Source organism: Macrotis lagotis, chromosome 4, assembly GCF_037893015.1.
Source record: "Macrotis lagotis isolate mMagLag1 chromosome 4, bilby.v1.9.chrom.fasta, whole genome shotgun sequence".
In the NCBI taxonomy this organism is placed as follows: Eukaryota; Metazoa; Chordata; class Mammalia; order Peramelemorphia; family Peramelidae; genus Macrotis; species Macrotis lagotis.
Genome location: NC_133661.1, coordinates 85,819,174 through 85,845,262, shown reverse-complemented (window position 1 = coordinate 85,845,262; position 26,089 = coordinate 85,819,174). Strand labels below are relative to the sequence as shown.

General features: G+C 36.1%; 1 protein-coding gene across 4 annotated transcripts in view; it reads right to left on the bottom strand.

Moving 5' to 3' along the window:
• Window positions 1-26,089, bottom strand: part of SLC16A12 (solute carrier family 16 member 12) — a 142,340-nt gene that overhangs the window by 71,042 nt on the left and 45,209 nt on the right. Inside the window, exon 1 of one of the 4 annotated variants that reach the window (XM_074233410.1) lies at window positions 1,201-3,723. The exons of the other annotated variants lie outside the window; for them this stretch is intronic. The gene's annotated coding sequence lies outside the window, so the exon portion shown is untranslated. Of the gene's footprint in view, window positions 1-1,200; window positions 3,724-26,089 lie in introns of those variants that run through there. 4 annotated transcript variants of the gene reach the window in all.

Here is a 26,089-nt window from a genome sequence, read left to right as displayed (position 1 = left end):
AGAAATTAGAAAGCAACATCTGTGGGAGAGATGATCATAGTAGGGAGATGATTATGGTGTCCTGAAACATCAGTATCCCTTCCATTCTTACCAAGAGAAGCTAATACTGTTTTCTAGCTGCCACACCAAAATTGAAAGTCAAGGGATTAAGTTGAACAAAATCAGATCATAATCTACAATGGAGAGCTGAGAATGAGGGAATCACACTCCCTCTCCCACAATGTTGAAGAAACAGACCCAGATGAATTAACTGGAGTGTTTAGATAGTGCTTCCCTGGAGACTGAGGAAGAGATAGCCATTTGATAGGGGGTGCAGAGAATTGACTCAGAATACAGTCAGATTCAGTTCTCTATAGTTTACTTTGCTGTTCTGGTTCATTAAATGTCTTTTGCACTAAATTCATGTGTCATCTGGCCTTGTCTGACATAAAGATCCATTAGTCAGGGCTTGGAGCCATGACTTTGAATGGACTATTATCGAAAGTGTACTCTGAACCCAGGCATAGCCAAAGGGGTTTCTCTAATTATCAGCTATTTATTATCATTCTCCTTCACACCAGTATCTGAAAAAATATAAACCAGTGGTCATGCAGAAAAGCATCCAGGGGAAGTAGGTCTGCCTGGGAGTCAAAGTGAAAAAAAATTTTCTAAAACTATGTAAGTAGTGAGCAGAAGGGAAAGAAATCTTTGCTCTCTGTCCTCATGGAAGGCATATTCCCTAGCATAGCAAGGGAGACAAACTTTGTGCATTCTCTATGTATGATATATACAATATATACAATATATACAACTGAATTTGTTGTCTAGTTTTTTCAGTCACAAATAATTTTTTGTGTGACCCCCATTTGGGGTTTTCTTGACAAGGGCACTGGAGTGGCTTCTATAGCTCATTTTACAGATGAGAAAATGAAGACAAACAGAGTTAAGTGATTTGCCCAGGATCACAAAGCCAGTTAGTATGTGGTACCAGATTTGAACTCAGGAAGATGAGTCTTCCTGAGACTCCAGCCCAGGCCACTGTTCCACCTAGCTGTTCCATTTTTGTAATAGCTAGCATTTATACACTATTTTTTTAATGTTTGTAAAGTTCTTAAAATGCCTAATCATTTGTTTCTCACAGCTACACTATAATATAATTGCTATTATTATGCCCATTTTAAAGATGAGGAAACTGAATTTAAATAAAGTTAAATAACTCACCTAGGGTCACATGCTACTCAGTTGCAGGTACATTATCTGTTACCCTCCCCCGCCTCCAAAATGTTATTCTTTAGAAGGGGTTATTACTTCCCTTTTTCTTCTGCTAATTCTTTTTTTTAAAACTCTAAGCTGTTTTTCTCAGTAACAGGGCAGTAAATAATTACTTGCTTCAACCAGAAATTTTTGGCTGTCTGTCCAAGACCTTTGGACCTGAAGCTGCATATTGACCTTTGCTACAGAAAGTGCTATAGTCTTTGCATTTTGAGACACTTATTAGGAGAGAAGGGGTTCTCTAACACTATAATTTATGCTGGATTTTGGTCTGCAGAATGTCAAGAGAAGGTATGGTTGACAGTTCAGAGAGCGAACAAAGAGGCTAAAAATGTTCAATTTCCTCCTCTGTTCAATAAGAAGGTTGAACTAAATGATTTATAAAGTTCCTTCGGGCTCTTACAAATATCCATAATTTATTCATTTTAGTCTTATCCCTGGAACAATTAATCCAGGAAAATTTCAAGAAAATGCTAATGTTTTAATCTGGTAACTTGTTGACAGTGCCATTAATAAGCAGAAACAATTCCCTTTTTCATTTTTACCTCCAATTAAATTTCCTAAAATACTGAGCCCAGTTCACTCCAATTTGGAAGAATGTCTTTGTGGAAAGAGGGCAGCAGAACTCAAGAGTCTCTTCAAGCACAAGTACTTTCTCTGCCTTCTCTGCTCCTCAAGTTCCTGTTGACTGATAGTGAATGGGGCTGTACAAGGTGCCATATCCAGTGACAAAGTCTCAGAATTTGGAATGGAATCAGAATCATTGATTATCAATTTCGGGTCAGAGCCAACACCCCCATTTTGAAAAGGAGCCTCAACATGAAAGAAAGGAAGGAAGGAAGGGGAAGGAAGGAAGGAAGGAAGGAAGGAAGGAAGGAAGGAAGGAAGGAAGGAAGGAAGGAAGGAAGGAAGGAAGGAAGGAAGGAAGAAAAAAGACTTCCCTGAAAAGCTATGTGAGACACTGGGGAAGATTCTGCCTAAAGTGAAGACATTTGTGACTGTGGGACTTTATGAGCCATTTTAAGTATCATCACATTCATAGCAAGGATTCAAGAGGCAGAGCCAAGACAGCAGATTGAAGATAGGGACTTGCCTGAGCTCTCCACAAATCTCCCCAAATACCTTTAAATAATGACTTTAAACAAATTTTAGAGTGGCAGAAGCTATCAAAAAAGATGAAGTGAAATAATTTTTATGTCCAAGACAGCTTATAAGATATAAAGGAAAGGACTGCTGCACCTTGGAGAGAGTGGCATATTGTCCAACACAGAACACACCACTGCAGACCCTTCCCCAGCAAACCAGGAGCAGGTCTTGGGAGTCATTGAATCAGCAGGAACAACTGTTAGCTCTCACAGACACTAAGGGTGTTGGACAAGTGGTCAAAAAAAGATAAAAGGAGTCTCTTTGTTAGCACTGAAGCAGGCCTCCTTTTCTTTTCCCATATTTGGAACTGGGTTGCAGTCCTGGGTGGCAGTTCCAGGAGCCTACCTGGGGCCACAATGGAGCAGGGTCCCTCCTCTCATTTCCAGAAGATACAAGAGTGCTTGTGGTCACTCACAAAGCACAGCACAGAGCAGGTGAGTAGTAAACACCTTTCCTTTGATCATACCATCTTGGAAGAACTGAAAAATTACAGGTCCCAAGTAGTATCTCAGAAAACAGCTGCATAAAACCCTGAAGCTTGGAACAGTGAGTTTTTCACTAGAAGCAGAGCCCTACTTTAACAGAATTAAAAGTCAAGTAAATGGACTGAGAAAATGAACAAACAACAGGCAAAAAAATCTGACCACAGAAACGGTGACAAGGAAGATCAGAACACACACTCAGAAAAAGATAATGGGGCAGCTAGGTGGTGCAGTGGATAGAGCACCGGCCTTGGAGTCAGGAGTACCTGGGTTCAAATCCGACCTCAGACACTTAATAATTGCCTAGCTGTGTGGCCTTGGGCAAGCCACTTAACCCCATTGCCTTGAAAAAATCTAAAAAAAAAAAGATAACAAAGGAAAAGTTCCTATATCCAAATCATCCAAGAAAAATATGAATTGATCTCAGATCATGGAGGAAATCAAAAAGGATTTTGAAAATCGTGAGAGAGGTAAAGGAAAAGTGGGAAGAAAAATGAAAGGGTTCCAAGGAAATCATGAAAAAAGAATCAACAGCTTGGGAAAGGAGATACACACACACACACACACACACACACACACACACACACACACACAAACACACACACAAACACACACAACTGGAGAAAATAACTCCTTAAAAATTAATTAGGCCAGGGGCAGCTAGGTGGCATAGTGGATAAAGCACTGGCCTTGGAGTCAGGAGTACCTGGGTTCAAATCCAGTCTCAGACACTTAATAATTACCTAGTTGTGTGGTCTTGGGCAAGCCACTTAACCCCGTTTGCCTTGCAAAAAAAAAAACTAAAAAAAAAATTAATTAGGCCAAATGATAAAAGAGGAAGCAAAAAACCAATAAGGAGAAGAAGCCCTTAAGAAGCAGAATTGGTAAAATAAAAAAATAATAATAAATAAATGAATGAATGAATAATAAAAAATAAAAAGCAATAAAAAAAGAAGCAGAATTGGTCAAATAGAAAAGGAGGTACAAATGTTTATTGAAGAAAATAATTACTTAAAAATTAGAATTGAACATAGAATTGAAACTAATGACTTTATGAGAAATCAAGAAAAAATAAAACAAAACCAAAAGAGGGGAAAAAAGAAGAAAATATGAAATATTTCATTGGAAAAACAACTGACCTGTAAAATAGATCCAGGAGACTTAAATCTAAAAAAAATATTGTAGGGGCAGTTAGGTGGCGCAGTGGATAGAGCACCAGCCCCAGAGTCAGGAGGACATGAGTTCAAATTCAGCATCAGACATCTAATAATTACTTAGCTGTGTGACCTTGAGCAAGTCACTTAACCCCACTGCCTTGCAAAAAAACAAAAAAAAATTTATTGAACTACCTGAAAGCTATGATCAAAAAAGAATCTAGATGTCATCTATCAAGAAATTTTCAAGGAAAACTATCCTGATATTCTAGAATTATAAAGTAAAATAGAAATTAAAATAATGCACCAATCACTTACTGAAAAAGGTTGAGAGATGAAAACTCTCAGAATTAATATTCCACATTCCAGAACTCCCCAGGTCAAGGGGAAAGCACTGCAAGCAGCCAGAAACAATTAAACTACAATGTAGCCAGAAGAAGAGTAACATAAAATTTAGTCCAGAATGTTTGGAGGGCTTAGAATATGATATTCTGGAAAGCAAAAGAATTACAACTAAAAATTCCCTACCCAGGAAAACTAATTATAATCCTCCAGGGGGGAAAAAATGGATATTTAATGAAATAGAGGATTTTCAGGCATTTCTATTCAGCTTTGATCTTTTTATTGAAAATGCTTGAAAGTACTCTGCTTCAATGTATAGATGTACAGATGTACATCTTAGTCCACCTATGTACAGATGTACAAATGTACCATTGTACAGCTGTACAGATTTGAAAGGATTTAAAGGAAGTCAGGAAAACCAAGAGTTCTGTATGAGAAAGGAGAGGCTTGGGTGAACAGCCAAAGAAAATGCTCATATCTAAGCCATGGAGTTTATTTCTCATGAATGCCTAAGAGTTCATTGATTCAATGGAAGGTATAAGGTATAAGAAGATTGGAGGGGGACGGGGGAGTTTTGAGGGGCTTTGAAGATCAAATATATGAGAATAAAACAAAGAGAATAGTCTAGATCAACTAAGGCCTTTTGGTTGATTTCCCCCAAGTTTTGGCTTTACAGATAATCAAAAGACTCCTAACAGCAGTTGGCAGATTGAAACCAGCATGTTCCACAGCCACTCAAGGTGTTTCCATTATGTATCATCATCAATTTACAAGAAATAAAGTCTTTAGCCCTTCCCATAGGGGAAATTTGTATTCCACAAGCATGCCAAAGAACTCTGAATAAGTACTAGCAGTCCCTAATACTTTAGATGTCATGAGACATCTTAAACTTGGAAATCTCCACTCAGAACTATGACACAACCTTTCCACTACTTCCTAGCCAAAGATCATAGCCCACTCTACTCTTTATCATATAGAATGCTTTAGGAATGATTCCTAAAATGCCAACATTTTAAAAGACTATTGTTCTGTTTGATGAAACAAATTGCTAATTTAATTGTTATCTAAACTTTAGACCTTGCTCAACCTTTTTTCTTTTTAAACAATTATACTTTATTTATCTTAAAATTTATTTTCCAAATATTTGAATTCCTAATTCTTTCTTCCAGTACCTTTCTCACCCATTTAGAAGGCAAGTCATGTAATATGAGGTTATACAAAACATTTCCATATTAGCCTAATCACATTTCATCCTTTGTTTCTGCATCCATTCCCATTTACCACACCATGGTGGAACATCATGCAATTGGTCAACTATGTCATAGATTAAGTCCATGGAGATTCATGTTCAGGTTTCAAGATACCCAGTAATTCCACAAAATTGACTCACACCCAAGCCCTCTATCTATCTATCTAAACTTTTTTTTCCTGTTTGTTTTTTGTGGGGTAATGGGGTTAAGTGACTTGCTCAAGGTATCACTTCTCTAGTGATAATAAAGATGTTAGGAATTAATATCCATCATCTTTCCATATAAGAATATAAACATGCTTAATTTTATTGGGACCCTTATGTTTACTCTTTCATATTTACCTTTTTAGTCTTTTGTCAATGGATAAATTTTTTAAAATTCATGATCACTGTGTATTTGTTCCATCCCATTTTATTTCCTCATTCTTAACATTCTTTTCTTTCTGAATTTTGAGTTCCAGAATCTCTTCCTCCCTCTCACCCCTCTCTTACACACTGAGAAGGCAAACAATATATCTATTATACATGTGATATCATGCAAAATATATTTCCTTTAGCTACATTGCAAAAAAAATTAAAGTGAGAAAATAATATTTTAAAAAGTGTATATGTGATGATCATTCAGTAGAAATGTAAGAATAAAAGTATTACACAAACAAATTCCTTCACCTAACACCTTTGTCTCTTTTAACCCTGAAGAGAATATAACCCTGAAGAATACAAATGAAAAGTTCCCGGGTGGCTAGGTGGTCCTGGGGGAACTAGGTGGTGTGGTAGATAGAGAACCAGCCCTGGAGTCAGGAATACCTGAGTTCAAATCCGTTCTCAGACACTTAATAATTACCTAGCTGTGTGACCTTGGGCAAGCCACTTAACCCCATATGCCTTGCAAAAGCCTAGGAAAAAAGTTCCTTACTCATAGGGAATTATTTTATTTGGTTCTAACATTTAGTGCAGTTCCTGGAACATAGAAACTACTTAATAAATATTCAGTCTATCTATCTATCCGTCTACTATCTCTCTATCATCTTCCACCTATACAATTATCATCTATCCATCTATCTACATCTATTCATCTGTCCTCTCTATCATCTATCCATTATATATTTATCATCTATCATCTATCACATACATCTATATATCATCTATTCATCTGTCTATATCTATTCATCTATCGTCTCTCTATTATCTATGAATACATATTTATTATTTATATATCTATCTCTATTATCTATCATATATACATCTATCTATCATCTACCCATCTACATCTATTCATCTATCATGTCTCTGTCATCTATCCATTTATATCTAATATCTATCTATTTGTATTTATTATCTTTCAGTCTGCCAAGCATGATTCTAAGTGTTCAGGATACATATAAGTTAAAATTTACATTCTAATAGAGGGAACCAAAAACCTAAGATGGTGACAGGGAAGGGTGCAGAGGATAGGCTGAAGATAGGGAGGTGTCCGGGCAGGAAATAGGAGGAGGGGAGATAAAGAAGCATGGCCCTAGGGAATTTAGAGGGTCCTCCTCCAGGGCAAAGTCTCTGAAAGGAGAGTAGGGCAAAAGCAGCAGAATGGGAAACAGTATTAGATAACTGAGCTCAGATTGTGCTGGTTATATGTCCTTGATAGAGAAAAATCTTGAACTGTTGGAAATAAATGTCATGAAATTCATTTTTTTCCTCTAACCTTTATTTTCAGAGGATCAGTAACATGCTGGTGTAATGGGTGATGTCTTGACTTCTTTATGAATCAGATTTAAGTGAGGCAGAGTTGCTCAAAATCATCAATCTCACTTTCTCTTCCAGATTCATCAAAGTCCAGGGGCAAGACAAAAGTCAAGATGACTTGCAGTGACTCAGTATGCAATAAATGATCTTGACATCTTCAATGTCTGACCAAGCTCAAAGCACTCCACAGAATCTGTTTCAACTACCTTCAACTACCACAAATTGTTCGTACCCACCTATTTCACAAGAGCAGTCATACACTCCTATCTCACTGGTGATTTTGAGTTACCCTCAAACTGACTTAGACATCTGCCAAAAAACAGTTTTACCAGGTTGCAGCTGCTATGCATGCTTAGCTTCTTGGAATCTTTGGTGCTATTTGGGTAATAGATGGACACCAAAATGGGTGAGTAACCTGGAAAGGGCTTATGAGCCCTCATACCAGAGACGCTAGTCCTCCTTTAACACTTCATACACCTAGTTCAGGTAACTCCTAATCAAATATCCTATATAATAGGAAGGAACCTCAATATGTAAGAGAAAAGTCTTTCCTGCCACTGACTGTACTAACTGAATGGAATGGACTTCTGCCTTCTCCATCTGGCAGGGAATATGTAATATATAAAAGAAAAATGCCAGGAAACTATCACTTCCATTTGAAAAATGCTGACAATCACCTGGCAAGATAAGGTACTAGATACTGAGGTCATTTCTGGAGTTGAACTGCCAAGCATTCAAACTCTACTTCAGAGAGTGCAACCCTGATGGGTTGGCCAAGTTGATTGCCAAAAGTATGTTTGCCTTAAAAAACTATTTAATGGAGACTCATTTAAGACAAACACTCTCATGGAGGTCAAAAGAAGTGATACAATGATACTCTCAAGATCTCTCTGAATAACTTTGGAATCAATTGTGAGACCAGTGTCACAGGATTGTCTGGCATGGCATACCTGCCTACATCAAAAGAAGGTTCTGTGCTCTATGAGCAAAGCAGAATTGTAGATGCACAAATTTAGACATCTTCACTCCAAGTGCTCATATGAACTATCTGTGCCCACTTTATGGTAGAGTCTTCCAAGCTCAAATTGTTTGGATCAGCTAGAGTTGGACACCCTTTAATCTGACCCCAACATAATAATATCATTTTTGTCCTCTTCAAGAATGAAAGACAACAGCCAACCAAGTATATAAATGAAAGAGGTCTAGAAAGGAAGTTTGGCACCAGATTATGAAAGTTCTTAAATGTCAAATTGAGAAATGTTATCTATTTGTTGGGGGATGTCAGAGAACACTGGCCAAAGAGGGCCATGTTCTTTTCAAACATGCAAAGTCTTGGGACAGAGAGGTTGCACAGTGGTTAGAGCACCAGAACTGAAGTTAGGAGGATTTGAGCTCAAATCCAGCCTCAGACACTTAATAATTACCTAGCTGCATAACTTTGGGCAAGTCACTTAACCCTATTGCCTTCCCAAAAAAACCCACACAAAATCTACTCTGTCTGGTAGAACAAACTATGTGGAACAGGCCTAGCTTGTTTTTGGAAGTACATGATGGAACTATACTGCTCCAATTCAATTTATGTACAAGTATATTCTGACTATTTCCTACCTGATGGCTGCATGGTGGAGGAAAGCTTTTTAACTGACTATTGAGACAGAATTGAGTGTGTATTCAAAAGGGTCCAACAGAAGAATATGACCTCTTTCCTTCCTATGGTCCATGAGATGCAAGGATGACTCTTTGAATTCCATAAGGACAGTGGGAAGGGAGTACCTTTCTTTTTTTTCTGAAAAAACCCATATACAAATCTGTGTCTGGAATAAAAATACCTCCTATTTGTGTCTTTTTACTTTATGTAGTACAAGGCCTTGTAAGATATTGAAGGACTGAAGGAGCCACAAAGAGATCTAGCAGTCAAGCCTAAGAAGTAACTAATTTTGAGGAAATGGTCTGCTTTACCCAGGCCAGCAATGACTCAAATGGACCTCTGAGAAATCATATCCTCTAAGCAATGGTACAATTTTGTCACTGGCAATACTATGCCCAGAAGAAAACTTAATAGTAGGAAAAATATTTGTAGACACCACTTAAAAGTTGAGGTCACTATTCTTAGCATTAATTGGAGTGCCTTTATTAGTCAATACTGAGGAGAAATCAAGACTTAAATTGATAATGGGATAGTAATCATTGATTTCAGGAGTACTGAGGAGCTATTAATTGGTGCTGGATAAAGTGATACTAGGGATGGGATAAATACAAGAAGAGGATAGCATTAAAAGCACCTCACTTGCCCTCTGAGGTAGCCATAGGATCCTGAGAGGAAATAGCACAATAGTTGGCTCAGGGCATCTGAATTGCCAGAGGAGCTAACCTAGGAGAGAGACCTGGAAATATACCCATATGTATTCCTATAAGCAAATGGCAGCCAGTGATGGATTTTGAGTAGAAGAATAACATAGTCACACTTGTGGCTTAACAAGGAAAGAGAATAGAAGCAGTGACACCTAAAGAAAGGTTCCTCTTATCTGTTTTCTTCTTAATAAAATACATTTTTCTTAATTTTAAGTGAAATTTTGCAGAAAAAAATAATTATAAACTACCATACAATAAGCAGCTATGATAATAGATCTATAAGTGGTTGACATTCACTTTGTCTTTCTTTTTGGGGTTTTTTTTTGGAGGGCAAGGCAATGGGGTTACCTGACTTGTCCAAGGTCACACAGCTGGGTAGTTATTAAATGTCTGAGGCTGGATTTGAACTCAGGTCCTCCTGACTCCAGGACAGGTGCTCTATTCACTGCGTCACCTAGCTGCCCTTGACATTGACTTTGGAAAGTTACTGAACACAGGCTAGCAAGCCCAGTCCCCAGCTCCAACTTTAGCCTCACTCAGTCCTAGAAATGGACTGAATTGGTTCTCATAGCTTTTGCACTTTTATCAGAAGTTATGCATTATGCTACTTTAAAAGTCTTAAAGCTCTATGTAAATGTATAATTATTATTGACTATGATTATTATCACATTCTCATCTTTTTCAATGGCATTCAGAAATGGTTTGGGGATAATATATCATTCCTTCATACATTCTGGGAACTCTTGCCCAGGTAATAAAAATAATTGCTTTTAAGGATGGTTAAAAGTATTAGAATATAAGCTCATCTCTGCAGGTTCATTGAAAGCATAGTTCAGTACAGAACAACAGAAACAATATCTCAACCTCTTGTAATATTTGTTTTTCTTTCAATTTCCTTGGTCAGGTCTCTATACTTAGAGAGCTTTTAAAACATCTATTAAAAACAATGTCCTTACGCTTTTATAAATCAGTCTTAATATCTGGGAGATTTGGGACAAAAGTTTAGTCTATGATAATTTTTCTGGTTTCAGTAGTTTATTTTAGGATATTTCGGAACCTGTAGTTGTAGAATAGACATTTGTCATCTATTAGTCCACAAAAGACGGTGAACTTCTAATATATGACTTTAATCTCCAGATAATGTTTTCCTAGGCAGTCAAATAGATAGGAAATTTTGACAGTCTATAATGATGGTTTGCAGCGTTCACCAATTCTTTGCATCATGTACATTGATCATTAAGTATGAAATCTTTGAGAATAATCCTTCAGTAGTTTCTAGTTATAACAACCTAATCCTAAATTTCCACAGCAAAATCTACTGCTTCTACAAATATTAAATCTGCATGATAGTCATTTTTATAATGCTTCTTTGACAGTGTATTTATGGATAGCACAACTTATGTGAATTTCATCTATGGACACAAATGAAGTCTACCCTTGTGACTCCACTCTTGTATCTTAATTCAATAAATTTTATCAGAAAGTATCACTTTCAGGGCAGCTAGGTGGCGCAGTGGATAGAGCACTGGCCCTGGAGTCAGGAGTACCTGAGTTCAAATCCAACCTCAGATACTTAATAATTACCTAGCTGTGTGGCCTTGGGCAAGTCACTTAAACCCCATTAGTCTTGCAAAAACCTAAAAAAAAAGGCAAAAAGTGTCGCTTTAAATTATATTCAATAAATTACCCTCATCACTTCTTATCTGTATTCTACCAACACCTTCCATTTGTTCCTCTTGCCTCAACTTTCTCCCTACTTCAGTCCATCCTTCACACAACCACACTGACTTTCCTTAAATACAGATATGACCTTTATCACTTCCCTACTTGATCCACTCAATAACTCCCTATTGCCTAATAAAAATTAAAAATACTTCTCTTTAGTTTTTAAGAAACTGGCCCCCATCTAGGATTCCAGTCTCATTGTACACTGCTCCTTCATTCTGCAATCTAGCCATATTGGACTTTCTGCTTCTCACACATAGCTCTCCATCTTCAATCTCCATGTTCTTCCTTCAAGCATAACCTCAAAGAATCCCTGTATTTTTTAAGACACAGTTCAAATACCACTCTTAAGTGAAGTCTTTTCTGTTAGTGTTGTTTCCTCAGGGATGTGCTGGTAAATGTTTAACAACCAATTTGACATATTTTTTAATTTAAAAATGCATTATTAGCAGCTTCATCACTTTCTTAAGTCTAGTCAACCAACAAAATAGTAAATCGGTCCTAATTTGTAGCATTTGCCATTTTCCAAGGTGTAAAATACACCAAAAATTTAGCAATCAGTTTTGAACTGGTTCTATCATATCTCTGCATCCATCACTGCCTATATATGTACTTTTTGTATCTCTGAATTAAAATGTTAACCATTTCACAATAGAAGATTTTCATTCTTTGTATTTGCATCCCTCATGCTGAACACTGTGCCAAGTACATAGCAGATTGTTATGGGACAAGATATTGGTAGAACTGGGAAAGTATGAGTTACACACACACACACACACACACACACACACACACACACACACACACACACACACAGACTCCCACAAAACCAACCAGAACCTGGGGCAATTTGAGTCAACTTTGTCCCCAGGTGTATTTATCTGGAATGCATCTGGGAGCCTTTTGGGCAAGAAGAATATAGAAGTTGCTTTTAAAATTTTAGTAGAGATGGGGTCAGCTAGGTGGCATGGTGGATAAAGCACCGGCCCTAGAGTCAGGAGTACCTGGGTTCAAATCCGGTCTCAGACACTTAATAATTACCTAGCTGTGTGGTCTTGGGCAAGCCACTTAACCCCGTTTGCCTTACAAAAAAAAAAAAAACCTAAAAAAAAATTTTAGCAGAGAGCTTTTGAGACCTTAGGCATCCTTGTTGACTGTTTTTTTCGCCTTGCTGGCAGTTTTTGGTTGCTTTTCTTTTCCTTTCTGAACTGCTTTTTAGTCACCTTGAGTATTGCTTCTACCTAGGCATAATGAAATATTATTTTAATAAAAGGATTGTTTGTTTGAACCCTCAGGCTCTGAGTGATCTGTTGCATCAGAAGAGGCACAGCTGACCAGAGTAAAGACATGTAACAAATGCTTGTTAATTGATTGGTTTTTGCAATTCTAAAAAAGATACCTTAAACCTTATGTTTACATTTTTGCTTTGATTCTCCAACATTGTTAATAGTGCTCTCTATCTTTGGACTTGTAGGCAAGATTGTGCTTGACCCCGTGATTGCCTTTTTTCACACTGTTTGCATTTCTAAGTAGGTGACCAAACATTAGCCTCTTGGTGGATGAGTCTGGACTTGAAGCAATCTCATAAATCTAAGGAGTCTGGAGATCCTGGCTGACATCAGGAGAAATTTCTCTATTTGAAGTGACAGACACACTGACAAGAGGACTGATCAACAACTGATTATTTTAATAGCTGACATTCTGAATGTTATTTAGACAATACAGAAATAAGGTGAAATGTAAAATGCATAATTAGTGATCCCACAGATTTATGTTCTGATGAGTTTAGGTACCAAGCTCCCAACAGGCTGGAGTATAGCTGTAATTGATGGAGTCACAATTAATGAGCCACCCCCCCCCACATTCAGACCTGTTCTGAGTGTCCTTTTTCAGTCCTTGCTAAAACTGAGAATTACAGATATGTCTTAATTACTGGCTCTGTGGTCCCTTCCTCTGCTTTTACCCAAGGTCTTTTTGTCTTCTGGTTGCCTATTATCAGTGTCCACTGCTTAGGGTCACCTTTGTCCTTTAACCTTTTTTGTGAAGATCAGGGTCTGGTATGCCTTGAGACGTAATCACTTATTATCAGAACCTTGGGTCTTCTTTGATATCCAAAATTCCTTCTAACAAGCATGTTTTATAAATTAATTAGAAGTTCTGCCCTTTCTAAATGTCCCTTGATGGAATCAACTTCTGACTTCCAGACTCACTTCAAACAGATAATTATTTATCTGAGATCATTTTTTCTTTCTTCATGCTTTTCTCCCTATATAAATGAGACTATGTCAGACTCCCTCTTTGCTAGAATATCACCAGACTCTCAGTCCACTGAGCCATCCCACTTTCCAATAAAATGTCAACATGCTTATGAGAGAATCCATGTCTCATGAATTCTTTCTTAGGTTTCCTATGCCAAACCTCAATGTTTTGGAGGTACAAGTCCCAACGTAGGTCTAAATTAGCAAATTCTATTTTAAGTTTGTCAGTGCCTGTTTCAGAAGAGTTTTTTGTTTTAGCATTTCTTGTGTGGTTAGGAAATAAATACTTAACCTATAACTTTTCTTCCAATTCAACTTTTATTTCAGAGTTCTTATAAGTCTCTAAATATTTAGTAATATCCTTTTTCTGGACAACTTTCTGCTTGACATGTCTTGCTTGAGGAGCCCAGGAATAGGAATTGACTTCATCTGCTAGTTCAATGTGACCTCTGCATTGGAAATAATAATAATTTTATATTAATCATTCTCAATGTCCTAGTTGCTGATTTTTAAGGGACCATATCTACCAAAGAGGGCAGAAATGGAGTAGAATGTTCAGGCAAACATGGTGGTTCAAGTAAGGAAGAATTAAGGTGTAGAAAGAAGAATCTGTCTCTGTGACAAAGCCTGTCAGTGAGTCTACCCCACTTGTTCAGCAATGAGGTAATAATAAGGAACAATATGTATCCTATATAAACCTGCTGATATGTCGTCTCCAGCAAGAAATGAAGAACAGAATTAGAGGACTTAATCAACAATGGCAAGATGACCAAGCAAAAGGAACTGGAGGAAGAATCAGTGTCATGGGTCCATGATTATACCCTGCTCCAGCTGGATATTTAGCCTCTGGAAAACCATATGCAGAAAAGCAGATGAGGGAGGAATCTATCAAAGTACTACTACAAATAGTAATTAGTATGTATTGAGCAACTACTCTGTGCCAGAGAATGAAATAAGTCTTTTACAAATATTACCTTACTTGATCCCCACAACAATTATTTTCCCCATTTTACAATTAAGGAAATTGAAGGTTAGAGATTAAGTGTCTTACCTAAGGTCATAAATGTATTATTGGAGTCCAGATATGAACTAAAATCTTCCTGATTCCAGACCCAATACTCTAATCACTACTCTACCTAGATGACATATATCATGGGGAGGTCTGAATCTAAGAATACTAAGCATGTCCCTGGTTTTTGGAATGGGTCCACAAGATAGCTGAAAGAAATTGACACTCAGTCCACATGATCATTTAAAATACATGTCTAATTTTATTCCTTTCACTTCAGAAATCATAAACAATGAACTATATACAAACTGGTCTTGTCAAATTATATCCACTCCTTTGTGTCATGCTCACTTGATGAAAGACATGTTTTAATGCAGTCTGAAAGAAGGAATAAAGGCAGAGTTTCCAATGACTGAGATCTGAACCAAGAGTCTGATTAAGTAATAAAATTAATGGGACCCACCTTATCCTGAGATCACTTGCCACCCAGAAAGGAGCAAAGGTAGGAGACAATGGTAGTCAGTTCCCTGGAAACCCATAAAGAATATGTTTTTTCTCCTTAGTCGTTGTTGAAGTAGCTAACCAGTATAATCACTAATGCAAGTATGGGAGAAAGAGTCCCTGGCCCTCACTCTCAAAAAATCAGGAGGATGTACCTGGGACATTCTTGCAGTTAAAAATTTCAGAGTGACTAAACAAAGCTCAGGAGGTGATTTTCCTACCCCAGTGTAAGATTTAATTTCAGTTTTCTTATAGTCCATTCTCTGTCACAGTGGAATATTGGTTAGTAAACTCAGTAATGAATTATAGATCTATATTTTCATGATTTATATTTTAGCAAGTGCTTGAATAATGAGTAAGTCATATGTCATTTGGAATACTTTCAAGACTGTTAATTTAGCATACTTGCTATTTCAAAATACAAATTTCTTAATATGAGAATATTTTTCTTTTGGTATGAAACAGTTCTACAGATCTGCAACAAAATATAGTGTCAGAAAACTAGAAATGAAGATACCCTTCAATTGGGGGAACGACTAAAAAAACATGGCACGTGAAAGTAATAAAATATTATCATGCTTTAAGAAAGAACAGATATGATAAATATAAAGAACTACTAAAAGAACTAAATAAACTGATGCAAAATATGAACTATAATCAGGGTACCTATACACATGACTACAACTGTCTAAATGAAAAGAACCATTAAAGATAGTTGAAAACAACTGTTGAAAAGAATGAGCTTGAACCAAAAGAGCACAAGAAAAGATACAGAGGAGTTAAAAGTCCAGAGATGTGTAATATTTCATATATTGTCAGATCTTCTCAACATATTTTTTAGTTTTACTGATTTTTTTCTCTTTCTCTTTTTCTATTTTCTTTTTTTTAAATGATTTGTTATTTGGGATGGGGAGGAGGAAGGGTAGAGCAGGAAATTCAGGCAATGTAAAAATTTTATCAATAAAATTTTATAGGTAAAAAGGCTGTGATAGACAAGAGAAGTGATGACAGTCTGAACTAGAAGAACAGCTTTGTTAGAGAAAAATGTTTGTCCTTCATTTTTGAAGAAGATCACAACATCAGGTTGGTGATGCCATGGACAAGTGTCCACTGCTTAGGGTCATCTTTGTCCTAAAGGGGAACTCTTAAAGAACAGGAGACAAGGGGCAGTTAGGTGGCACAGTGGATAGAGCTCTGGTCCTGGAGTCAGGAGTACCTGAGTTCAAATCCGGCCTCAGACACTTAATAATTACCTAATAGTGTGGCCTTGGGCAAGTCACTTAACCCCAATACCTTGCAAAAAAAAACTAAAAAAAAAACAAGAGCAGGAGACAAGAATATAGACTAAAGTTCATCCATTCAAATGCAGAGTGGTTCTAGGAACAGAATTCAAGGTTCCAATGGGACAAGAATAAGAAAGAGAAAGACAATAGCCAAAGTGGTTCAGAAACGGTAGTCAAGAAAGAAAATCATTTTGGCAGCTGTGTGTATGATGGACTAAAGAGAGGAGATAATTGTGACTAAGCCAATTAGGAGGCTGTTGCAATACTCTGGGTGAAAAATGATGAAGACTGAACTAAGGTGGTAGCTGAACTGAAAAAGGAGCTCAAAGATGTTAGAAAAGTAAAATGACCATATATGACAACTGATCTGACATCTGGGGTGAAGGAGAACAAGGTATCAATGATGATCACAATGTAATAATCCCTAGATACTGGAAAACTAATGGAACTTTGAAAAGAAATAAAGAAGTTTGGAAGAGGAGAAGGGGGAAAAGGAAAATGAATTAAGTTTTGCACATGTTGAGATTGTAATGTCTCTGAGACATTTAGTTTGAAAGATTCAATAGGCAACTGGTTGTGTAGATTAAAACTTGGGGGAGAGCCTGGAGCTCCAGATAGAAAGATAGATAGACAGAAATAATCAAGACAGAAAGACAGAATAATAGATAGATAGTTAGATAGATAGATAGATGACAGACAGACATATAAGTATGTTTACATATACATTTATATGTATATAAGTGATAATTAAATTCATTGGTTCCCAAAAAGTATAGGAAAAAAAAGATGGTCTAGCATAGAAACTCTGAGAATACCTACAATTAGGAGATGATAAGCCAACAAAAAGGATGGAGAAGGAACAGAGAAACAAATAGAACCAGGAGAAAGTATGTCCAAAAAATCCAAAGAGGAGAGACTATCCTAAAGGAGAATACAATCAACAATGTCAAATGTAACAAATAGCTTGAGGGGAAAAAAGGTAAAGATTCAAAAATTCACCACTGAAAAAAATGCCACCAGATCTAGCAAATAAGAGATTGTTGATAACTTTGGAGAAAGCCATTTTAATTAAGTGATGAAGTCAGAAGTCATATTGCAAAAGCACCAAGGCAACTAGATGATGTAGTGGAGTGTTGTGTGATCCTGGGCAAGTCACTTTACCCTGTTTGCCTCAGTTTTCTCATCTGTAAAATGAACTGGAGAAGGAAATGGAAAGTAAATCTCAAATAGGGGTACAAAGAATCAAACATGAATGAAAAATGACTTAACAAGAAGAAGAAGAAAAGTGAGAAGAGAAAGTAGAGGCAATGGGGATAGATAGCTTTTTTCCAATAGTTTGGCTAAGAAGGGGAGGGGCAAACAAAGGTAGATGGTTTGAGAGAATGGTAGATTCTAGTAAAGGATTTTTTTTCATAAAGGGGAGGGGGGCAGCTAGGTAGTGCAGTATAGATCACTGGCCCTGGAATCAGTAGGACCTGAGTTCAAATCCAGCCCCAGACACTTAATAATTACCTAGCTATGTGACCTTGAGCAAGTCACTTAACCCCTTTGCCTTGCATAAAAAAGAAAAATAAAAGGGAGGAATTAACCAGGCAATATGGTGTAAACCTAAATCCCAGTTGCCAGAGAATCAAAGACTGGTGGATCACTTGATCCACAGGTTGGAAATTCTGAGCTACAATAGACTGAGAGGACCAAGTATCTGTACTGAGGCTGGAATCAATAGAAGCAAGGTACTACCATTTTGCCTAAGAAGGATGAAGCAACCTAGACTGGAAAGGGAGCTGAGTAATCCAAAGTAAAATTGGGTCCTTGAGTTTAGGGAGACCTAGTCACAAAAAAAAAATAGCTTCAAAGTGTTCACTGCTATCTAATGCTTGGAAGGGCTGAAACAGTGGGCTTTCCATTGATTCTAAAAAGCTAAATTGATCTTATTAGATCTCAAAGAAGAGCTGAATGTGGAACAGAGCTGAGTTTGGGCTCAGAGATGAACTAACCACTGTACCCACATGGCTCTAGGAGAAAGTCAGGCTCATTTATATCCAATTCATTTGCTTGTCACAGCACAACCTCCTTGATGTTATGGTCTTCTTTGAGAAGGACAAATAATATCATCATCATCATCATCATCAACCTTGGAGCATAACTGAGTTTATAAGTTAAGAGAAACTTCATATCTTACCCTGCTACCTAAAACTTGTGAAATAGAACTATCTCAGAAAGTCATTCAAGAGAGCAAACAAAAAAAAAAAAAAAATACAGAGAAACTAGTCATACATAGACTCAACAGGACAGCAACCAAAAGAGAAACAACCCTCTCAGGAGGAGAGCAGAGACCCAGAGGTGAAATGATCTAGAGGTAGCAATCAACAAAAATCGTCCAGTCAATCCAGAGAATGCAGATTTGTGAACTTCTAATACATTCTGCCCTTGAGGAAGATCATAGATATCAACAAGGCCCATAATCCAGAATTGTGACCTATCCTAGCAATGTGCTCCCTATTCATGTACTCTTTGTTATGGTTTTGTAAATTTGTACCTATTGTTCCCACAATAGACACTGTGTACATTGGCGGGAGAGAATTCTCTCATTTATGGGAGGAATGTCATTATCGTTATTATCATTATCATTATTATTATTATTATTATTATTATTATTATTATTTGTTGTTGTTGTTGTTGCTTTGTCTCCTGTGCAGCAAATGCTTCTGAGTTCATCTTGGCTGATTTGTTTAATGGGAACCACATTAAATTACGAGTGTTTTATACAAGAATATATAAGAAAAGCTCCCTCACACCAAAGTTATTTGTTACTCTGATACAAAGATTTGTAATAGTGTGTCTGTGTGAGTATGAGAGATTAGGTAATCAAAGAAAGCCAAGATAGAAAGGGAGGTGGTATTGGAAGGGTAGGAAGGAAAAAGTCAGGTGCTGTACACTACACTACATCTACTTTAAAAAAAAATCAAACGAAAACCAGTACAATAGGGATTCACAGTTTAATATATAATCCTCTTTTTCTCTTCTTTATGGAAGTGTTGATGGTTGTTGATGGTTGTCAATCATAATAATGTAAATTAATTAAACTTTTAAAAATATTTGCATTCTAAATAGATAGAGAAATGCCTTCAAAGAGGGAGCTGTTCTCTAAATAGACCAGCATGGATCACATCAACTAATTTAAATTATTAAAAGTCACAGAAGATGGAATTAAGGGCAAGTAGTGAAGGATGAATATAAAACATGGTTAGCACTTATTATTTCTTTCCCAACTTGATCTCTCTTTTGTTTTTCCCAAACCACCAGAAGACTTTGCATATAGAAAGAAATTAATAAATTGTTGTTGAAATTGTGACATTCCCCTCCCTTCAAAATCCTGCTAAAAATGTACCTCCCTGAAGACTTCTCATTAAATCTTCCTTGACTGGCTAACCTAGCCAATCTGGCAAACCTTGCATCATTCGCACTTATATCTGCACAATTGTAATTAATGTTCCTTCATATGCTTTAAGCTTCTTAGTTCTGTGACTTATATTAGACTGAAAATTCCTTAGGAAGGAGGGACTTTTGTAGACCCTTGACTTTCCAGCAGCTATTTAATCAGCCCTTTTCCTAGGTTCAGATGGTTCTGGAAGAGACTCTAAGAATATGGTCTTTGCACAACACACCCTCACTGTCATCTAAATTATATCATGATGTCATTTACTTGATGTCATGGTCTTTGAGTCCAAAGGACAACATCTCTTCATCATCAATCAGTGCTCTATACTTAGTGTGTTACTGTTTAAAAAATTAAAATGCATATATGCTTATACATTGTCTAATATGGTAATATGGAAATCTCACCTTTCTGGAAAACAGCTGAGAATAGAAACTAAACCAAAAAGTGAACAAGAGATGTCACAAAGTCCATGCACCTAAAACTAAGATGGGGCAGTATGTAAATAATTATGATTCTAGTCATTGGAAAACATCTTTCAATGAGGTTATATACCTTTATTTTATATATCACAATGACAGAAATGTGTGTTTTAAAGGTCTGCTAACTCATTTCAAGTACCATGCTAAGCACTTTGTAAATCCCTCACAACAAAACTTGGAAGTAGGTGCCATGATTATTATGATTATCATCCTCATTTTACAACTGAGAAGACTAAGGTAAATAGAGATTAAGTAAGGGACTTAACCAGGATTACAGGGCTAGTAAGTATATGAGACTGGATTTTAACTTGGGTCTTGCTGATTTCAGACCCACTATTCTATCCATTATATCCACCCTAGGTATGTCTATATTTCTTAAAAATTTGACCATCTGATATCTAAGCCCAAATAACAACCAGAAAGTTTATCAGGTGCTACTACAAGGAAGGAGAAAGCTGTAGTATGAACTTTATAAGTACGCTAAACTCATAGGGCAAAAATAAAAGACAGCATACAATCATTTAACATTTTAAAAATGAATGATATGCAAGTAAATATCCTTCAATTGGAGAATGGCTTAGCAAACTGTAGTACATGAATGTCATGGAACACTATTGTTCTTTTAGAAACCAGGAGGGATGGGAATTCAGGGAAGCCTGGAGGGATTTGCATGAACTGATGCCAAGTGAGATGAGCAGAACCAGAAAAACACCGTACACCCTAACAGCAACATGGGGGTGATGATCAACCTTGAAGGACTTGCTCATTCCATCAGTGCAACAATCGGGAACAATTTCGGGCTGTCTGCAAAAGAGAGTGCCATCTGTATCCAGATAAGGAGCTGTGGAGTTTAAACAAAGTTCAAGGACTATTCCCTTTAATTCAGAAAAAAAAACAGATATCTTATTGCCTGATCTTGTTAACTCTTAGACTTCTTGTCCCTTCTTTAAGGATATGATTTCTCTCTCATCACACCCAATTTGAATCAAAGTACAACATGGAAACAAAGTAAAGACTAACAGATTGCTTTCTGTGGGGGGTGGAGGAGGGAAGTAAGATTGGGGGGAAAATTGTAAAACTCAAATAATATCTTTAATAAAAATAAATTTTAAAAAATGAATGATATATGGGTCTTTTGTATCCAGACAGTCACAGAATCTTACGCAAAATTCCTTCATATATCTGGTCCAATATTTAATTTTACAGGATAGGGAAGGGAGATCTTGTAATTTATGACTTACCCAGAAAATCTTGGTTTCAATTTAGATTTTATGAACTGAAAGATCTTTAAAATTACTTACTTCAACTCTAACATTATAGAGATGAGGAAATTGAAACCTAGAAAGTTTTATTTATAATTCCACCTGTTCTGCCTAAATAAGTATTTTAAGTGTCATAAAGAGGAATTTTGTTTACACTAATCCATAAAGATCAGTTTTAGACTTGTTGAAAGAGTAAACAGATTTTGTCCACATTCACCCAAAAAAGCACCTATCAATTCAGACAATTAATTTGGTGAAAAATATCAATCAGGCAATTGTTTGGCTGAAAAGTTCAATATATCAAAACAGCTGTTATAGTCACTGTCTTAGTTCTCTAATTACCCAGGTCTCTACTGTGCATATGTGAACTATCAGATGAAATTATTTTTAGGGATGGAAAGTTGGGAGGAATAAGAATATAAGATGGAATGTTTGCTGTATTTGCAACCAAACTTAACCCTTGCCATCTGGGAAATGACTGACTGCAAGACTTTTTAAGAGTCGTTTAATATCTCAAAGAATGTAGTCTAGTTAATGAAAGAGAATGAACTTAGCAAATTTCCCCATTGAACTCTTAAGATTAAAAAACTATCCTTTATAGAGAAGGGGAACATAACTGGAGTCAAGAAAACTAGAGTTCAAAACTTGTCTCAGACACTTATCAGCTGTGTCACCATGGGCAAATCACTTAATCTCTATCTGCCTCAGTTTCCTAAACTGTATAATACAGATAACACCCACTTCCCAGAGCTGTGAGGATCAAAAGTGATAGTACAAGGACAACCCAAAATAAGTCTTAGCTTGGGTTTAAGTTCTCATAACTTAAACCTTTAAACTATTTTACATGTCAAACTCTGAAAGATACTCTCATTTTGAGCAGGATAACGCTCAGACCTATGGATTAGGAAAATGACTGAAATGGTAGTTTTTCCAAAAGAATGCAGTATTTGGTAGGAGGAGCTGGATTAGGGGAAAAGATGAATTCAGTTTTTAAAAATATTTATTTTGTTTTTTAATTTATGGAATAAAATAAGCATTTCTACAACATAGAAGAATAAAAATATGATTGTACATGAAACTATAAATCTATTATGGACAACTTGCTATTTCTTTTAAATATATAATAAAACTATCATGTAATTTTTTTCTGCTTTTCTTCCTCCCTCTTCAGAGATCATTACCATTAGACACAATTAAATTAGAAACATGTGTAATGTCTATAGACAAATAAAAATCATTCTATGCATACTTCTTTTATCAGTTCTTTCTTTGCAATCAGTATCATTCTTCATATGTCCTTTGTAGTAAATTTGTGTATTTACAATAGTCAAAATGACTTAGTTTGAGTTTGAGGTGACAACCAGGAGAAGAGTAAGTTGAGGTGTAAGACTGGAGCTGAGGAGAGAGACTGAGTGGTTATAAAGTATTAGAGGTTATCTTTAGGGAGCTAATAATTGCCTCTTTGAGAGAGAATGAGCTCACCAAGGGAAAGAATGCCCAGGAAAGGTTGTCATTTTGCATGATTTCGGAGTTTTTTTATACAAATTCCCAATTAATAAAAATGATAATGCTATTGATGACCATGATCATAGTTAGCATTGATATATCACTTTAAATTATATAAATAGTTTTACATTTTTGTAAGGTACCTCAAAAGTCTTAGTGAAGGTTTAAGCTTTCAAAGTTTCCAAGTTCTGTCAACTCTACTTCCATAGGATCTCTCACATCTGACTCCTCTTGAGGTTCTCATCAACTTTCATCTGAACAATTGTAATGTCTTTCGAATTAGTCTTCCTGCTTTCTGCCTCTTTGCTTTCCAATCCATCCACCACAGTTACCAAAGTCACCTTCCTAATCCATAGATCTGAGCATTATCCTACTCAAAGACCTTCAATAGCTTCTACTGATGATTTAGTAAAATTAGAATATCTTTGACTATCCTTTAATACATTCCATAACCATATTCCATCTACTTTTCTAACCTTATTTCATATAACTTCTCTTCATATGCTCTACACTCCAACTAAATTAGGCTGTGAATCTTTCTCACTGCTCACTTAGTCACTGCTTTAGTTGAAGCCTTCATTACCTCTTGTCTAAACTCTTGCAAAAGACTCCAATGATCTCCCTGTCTTAAGTCTCTTCCCACTTCAATCCATCCTCAGCAAAGTTGCCAAACTGCCATTTCTTTACTCAATAAATTCTCATGACTCTCTCTTGCCTCTAGAATAAAAGAGAAATTCTTCTATTTGACTTTTTAAAGTCCTTTATAATAGGCCATATCATATGTTATATCCCTTTCCATGCTCCATGATTCATCTAAATTAGGCTTCTTGTTTGTACACACACACAGACACACACACACACACACACACACACACACACACACACACACACACACACTAATCCAGTTCAGGTTAAAATTCAAGAAACCTTTCCTGAGGCAGCCAGCAGCCTACTTCTATAAACTCTTTTTTTTTATTTTGAATATGGTTGTATATGAGTATGCTGTCATCTCTGGTAGAATGTAAGCTAATTGTGCTTTCCTTCTCAAGGAGCAGGAGCTTGGGAGAGAATATGAAACTCAAAATTGTAAAGAATTAAGGTTAACCAAATTACATGAACTTTTGCCAGACTGTTCACCACCAGGGAGAAAGTGAAGGGTTGGGAGAATGCTAGAAAAATATATAATTCATAAATTTTCAAATGAATGAATGTTGAAAAATAACCATAGAATGTAATTGGAAAAATAAAATATCAATTTAAAAAGACAAATAAAGTTGCACTGCTCATCCCCAAAAAAGTGAAGATTAAAAATTGTTTTAAGTATAATTGTAAAAAATAATTTTTAAATGTAAGTTATTTGGAGGGAGGAAGTATTGTTTTTACTTCTTTATCTCTAATACCTGGTACAATGTCTGGCACATAGATGTTTAATGAATACTTGTTGATTTTTGTTTTAGCAATTATTTGACATCTCTCATTTTTTATAAGCTATCCCCTATGTCTGGAATGATACAGAGCAGATAGGACTTTGAACTTGGAATCATGAAGACCTGGGTTCATATTCCATCACTGAATCTTAATAGCTGTCTTGGGCAATAAACTGTTTCATTGTTCTTAATTATGATATGGGTGTAATGATAATTTCATTACCTACATCATCAGATTGATATGTAAAGTACTTTGCAAAGAATAAAGCACTAAAAGAATGTCAGTTATTATTATCACTATTGCCATCATCATCATCATCATTATTAATTTTCCATCAGTCTTTAGCTACCATTGTTGGGAATGTTTCACATTACTGAACACTCACTTATTGGTATACAGAACTGTAGCTTCTTCTTTGAATAAAGGGAAAGTTAAGGTTAAATTTTCATTCTAATTTTATTTGTTCTTGAGGAAAATAAATTGTGATTAAAGAATTTCAGTGGCTAAACTATTTTTGTACAACCAAGGAATGTATTTCATTCTAATTAAATTGTTGGATATTTTATAATTTTGTATCCAATATTTCAAACCTCAGAGATCATGTCTACTTAGACAAAGCATAGCAGAGTATTGAGTAGTAAACACAACTGAATAGTGCATTTGGACAGCCCAACTGGCAAGATGAAATAGTTCAGTAGAAAGAGAATAGGACCATGAGTCTGGAGATGTGAACTCTAGTCATAGCTCCACCAAAGATGAACATGCGCTGTGGCTGTGTTTGTGTGTGAATGTGTGTGTATGTGTGCTAACATGAGCTCATATCTCAGTCTTCCCAGTTGTAAAATGGGGATAATGCTTTAGAATAGTTTTTGAAATCAAGTGAGATTATATGTGTGAAGGGTCTTTGAAATTTATAAAATATTATTAGACATATGGTATTATTATATTTATTATTATTATAGAAAATTAATAATGATAATAACGATGGCAATGGTGATAATAATATTATAGATAGTCTTGTTAATAGCACTTAGTGGTAACTGTAGAGTAATACCTTAATGCCTTGATATTACTAAGGTTTGTCATCATGTCAGAAATTTGAAGCCAAGACACCAGAGTTGAGAATTACTTCTGTTGCCCTTCTAAGATTCAGCCTTCAATTATTTGCACATTCCATTGTACAACAAAGATTCATTCTTCCCATTCATATAAAACTTGAGAGAATAATCTATAATTAGTGTCTCTTTTCTCTCACTTTCTTTAACTCTTCAATCTCTAACTTCATCATTTAAGTTACATTGCCAAGTCTGATCTTTTCTCATCCTTGACCTATCTGAAGTCTTTGACAGCATTAGTCACTCATTCTCTCAGATATTCTCTTCTACTACCTATCTGACAGCTCCTTCTCACTCTTCTTTGCTGCATTTTCATCCAGGTTATTCTCAGTAACTATAGTTATCTTCCAAGGTTCTTATCTGGA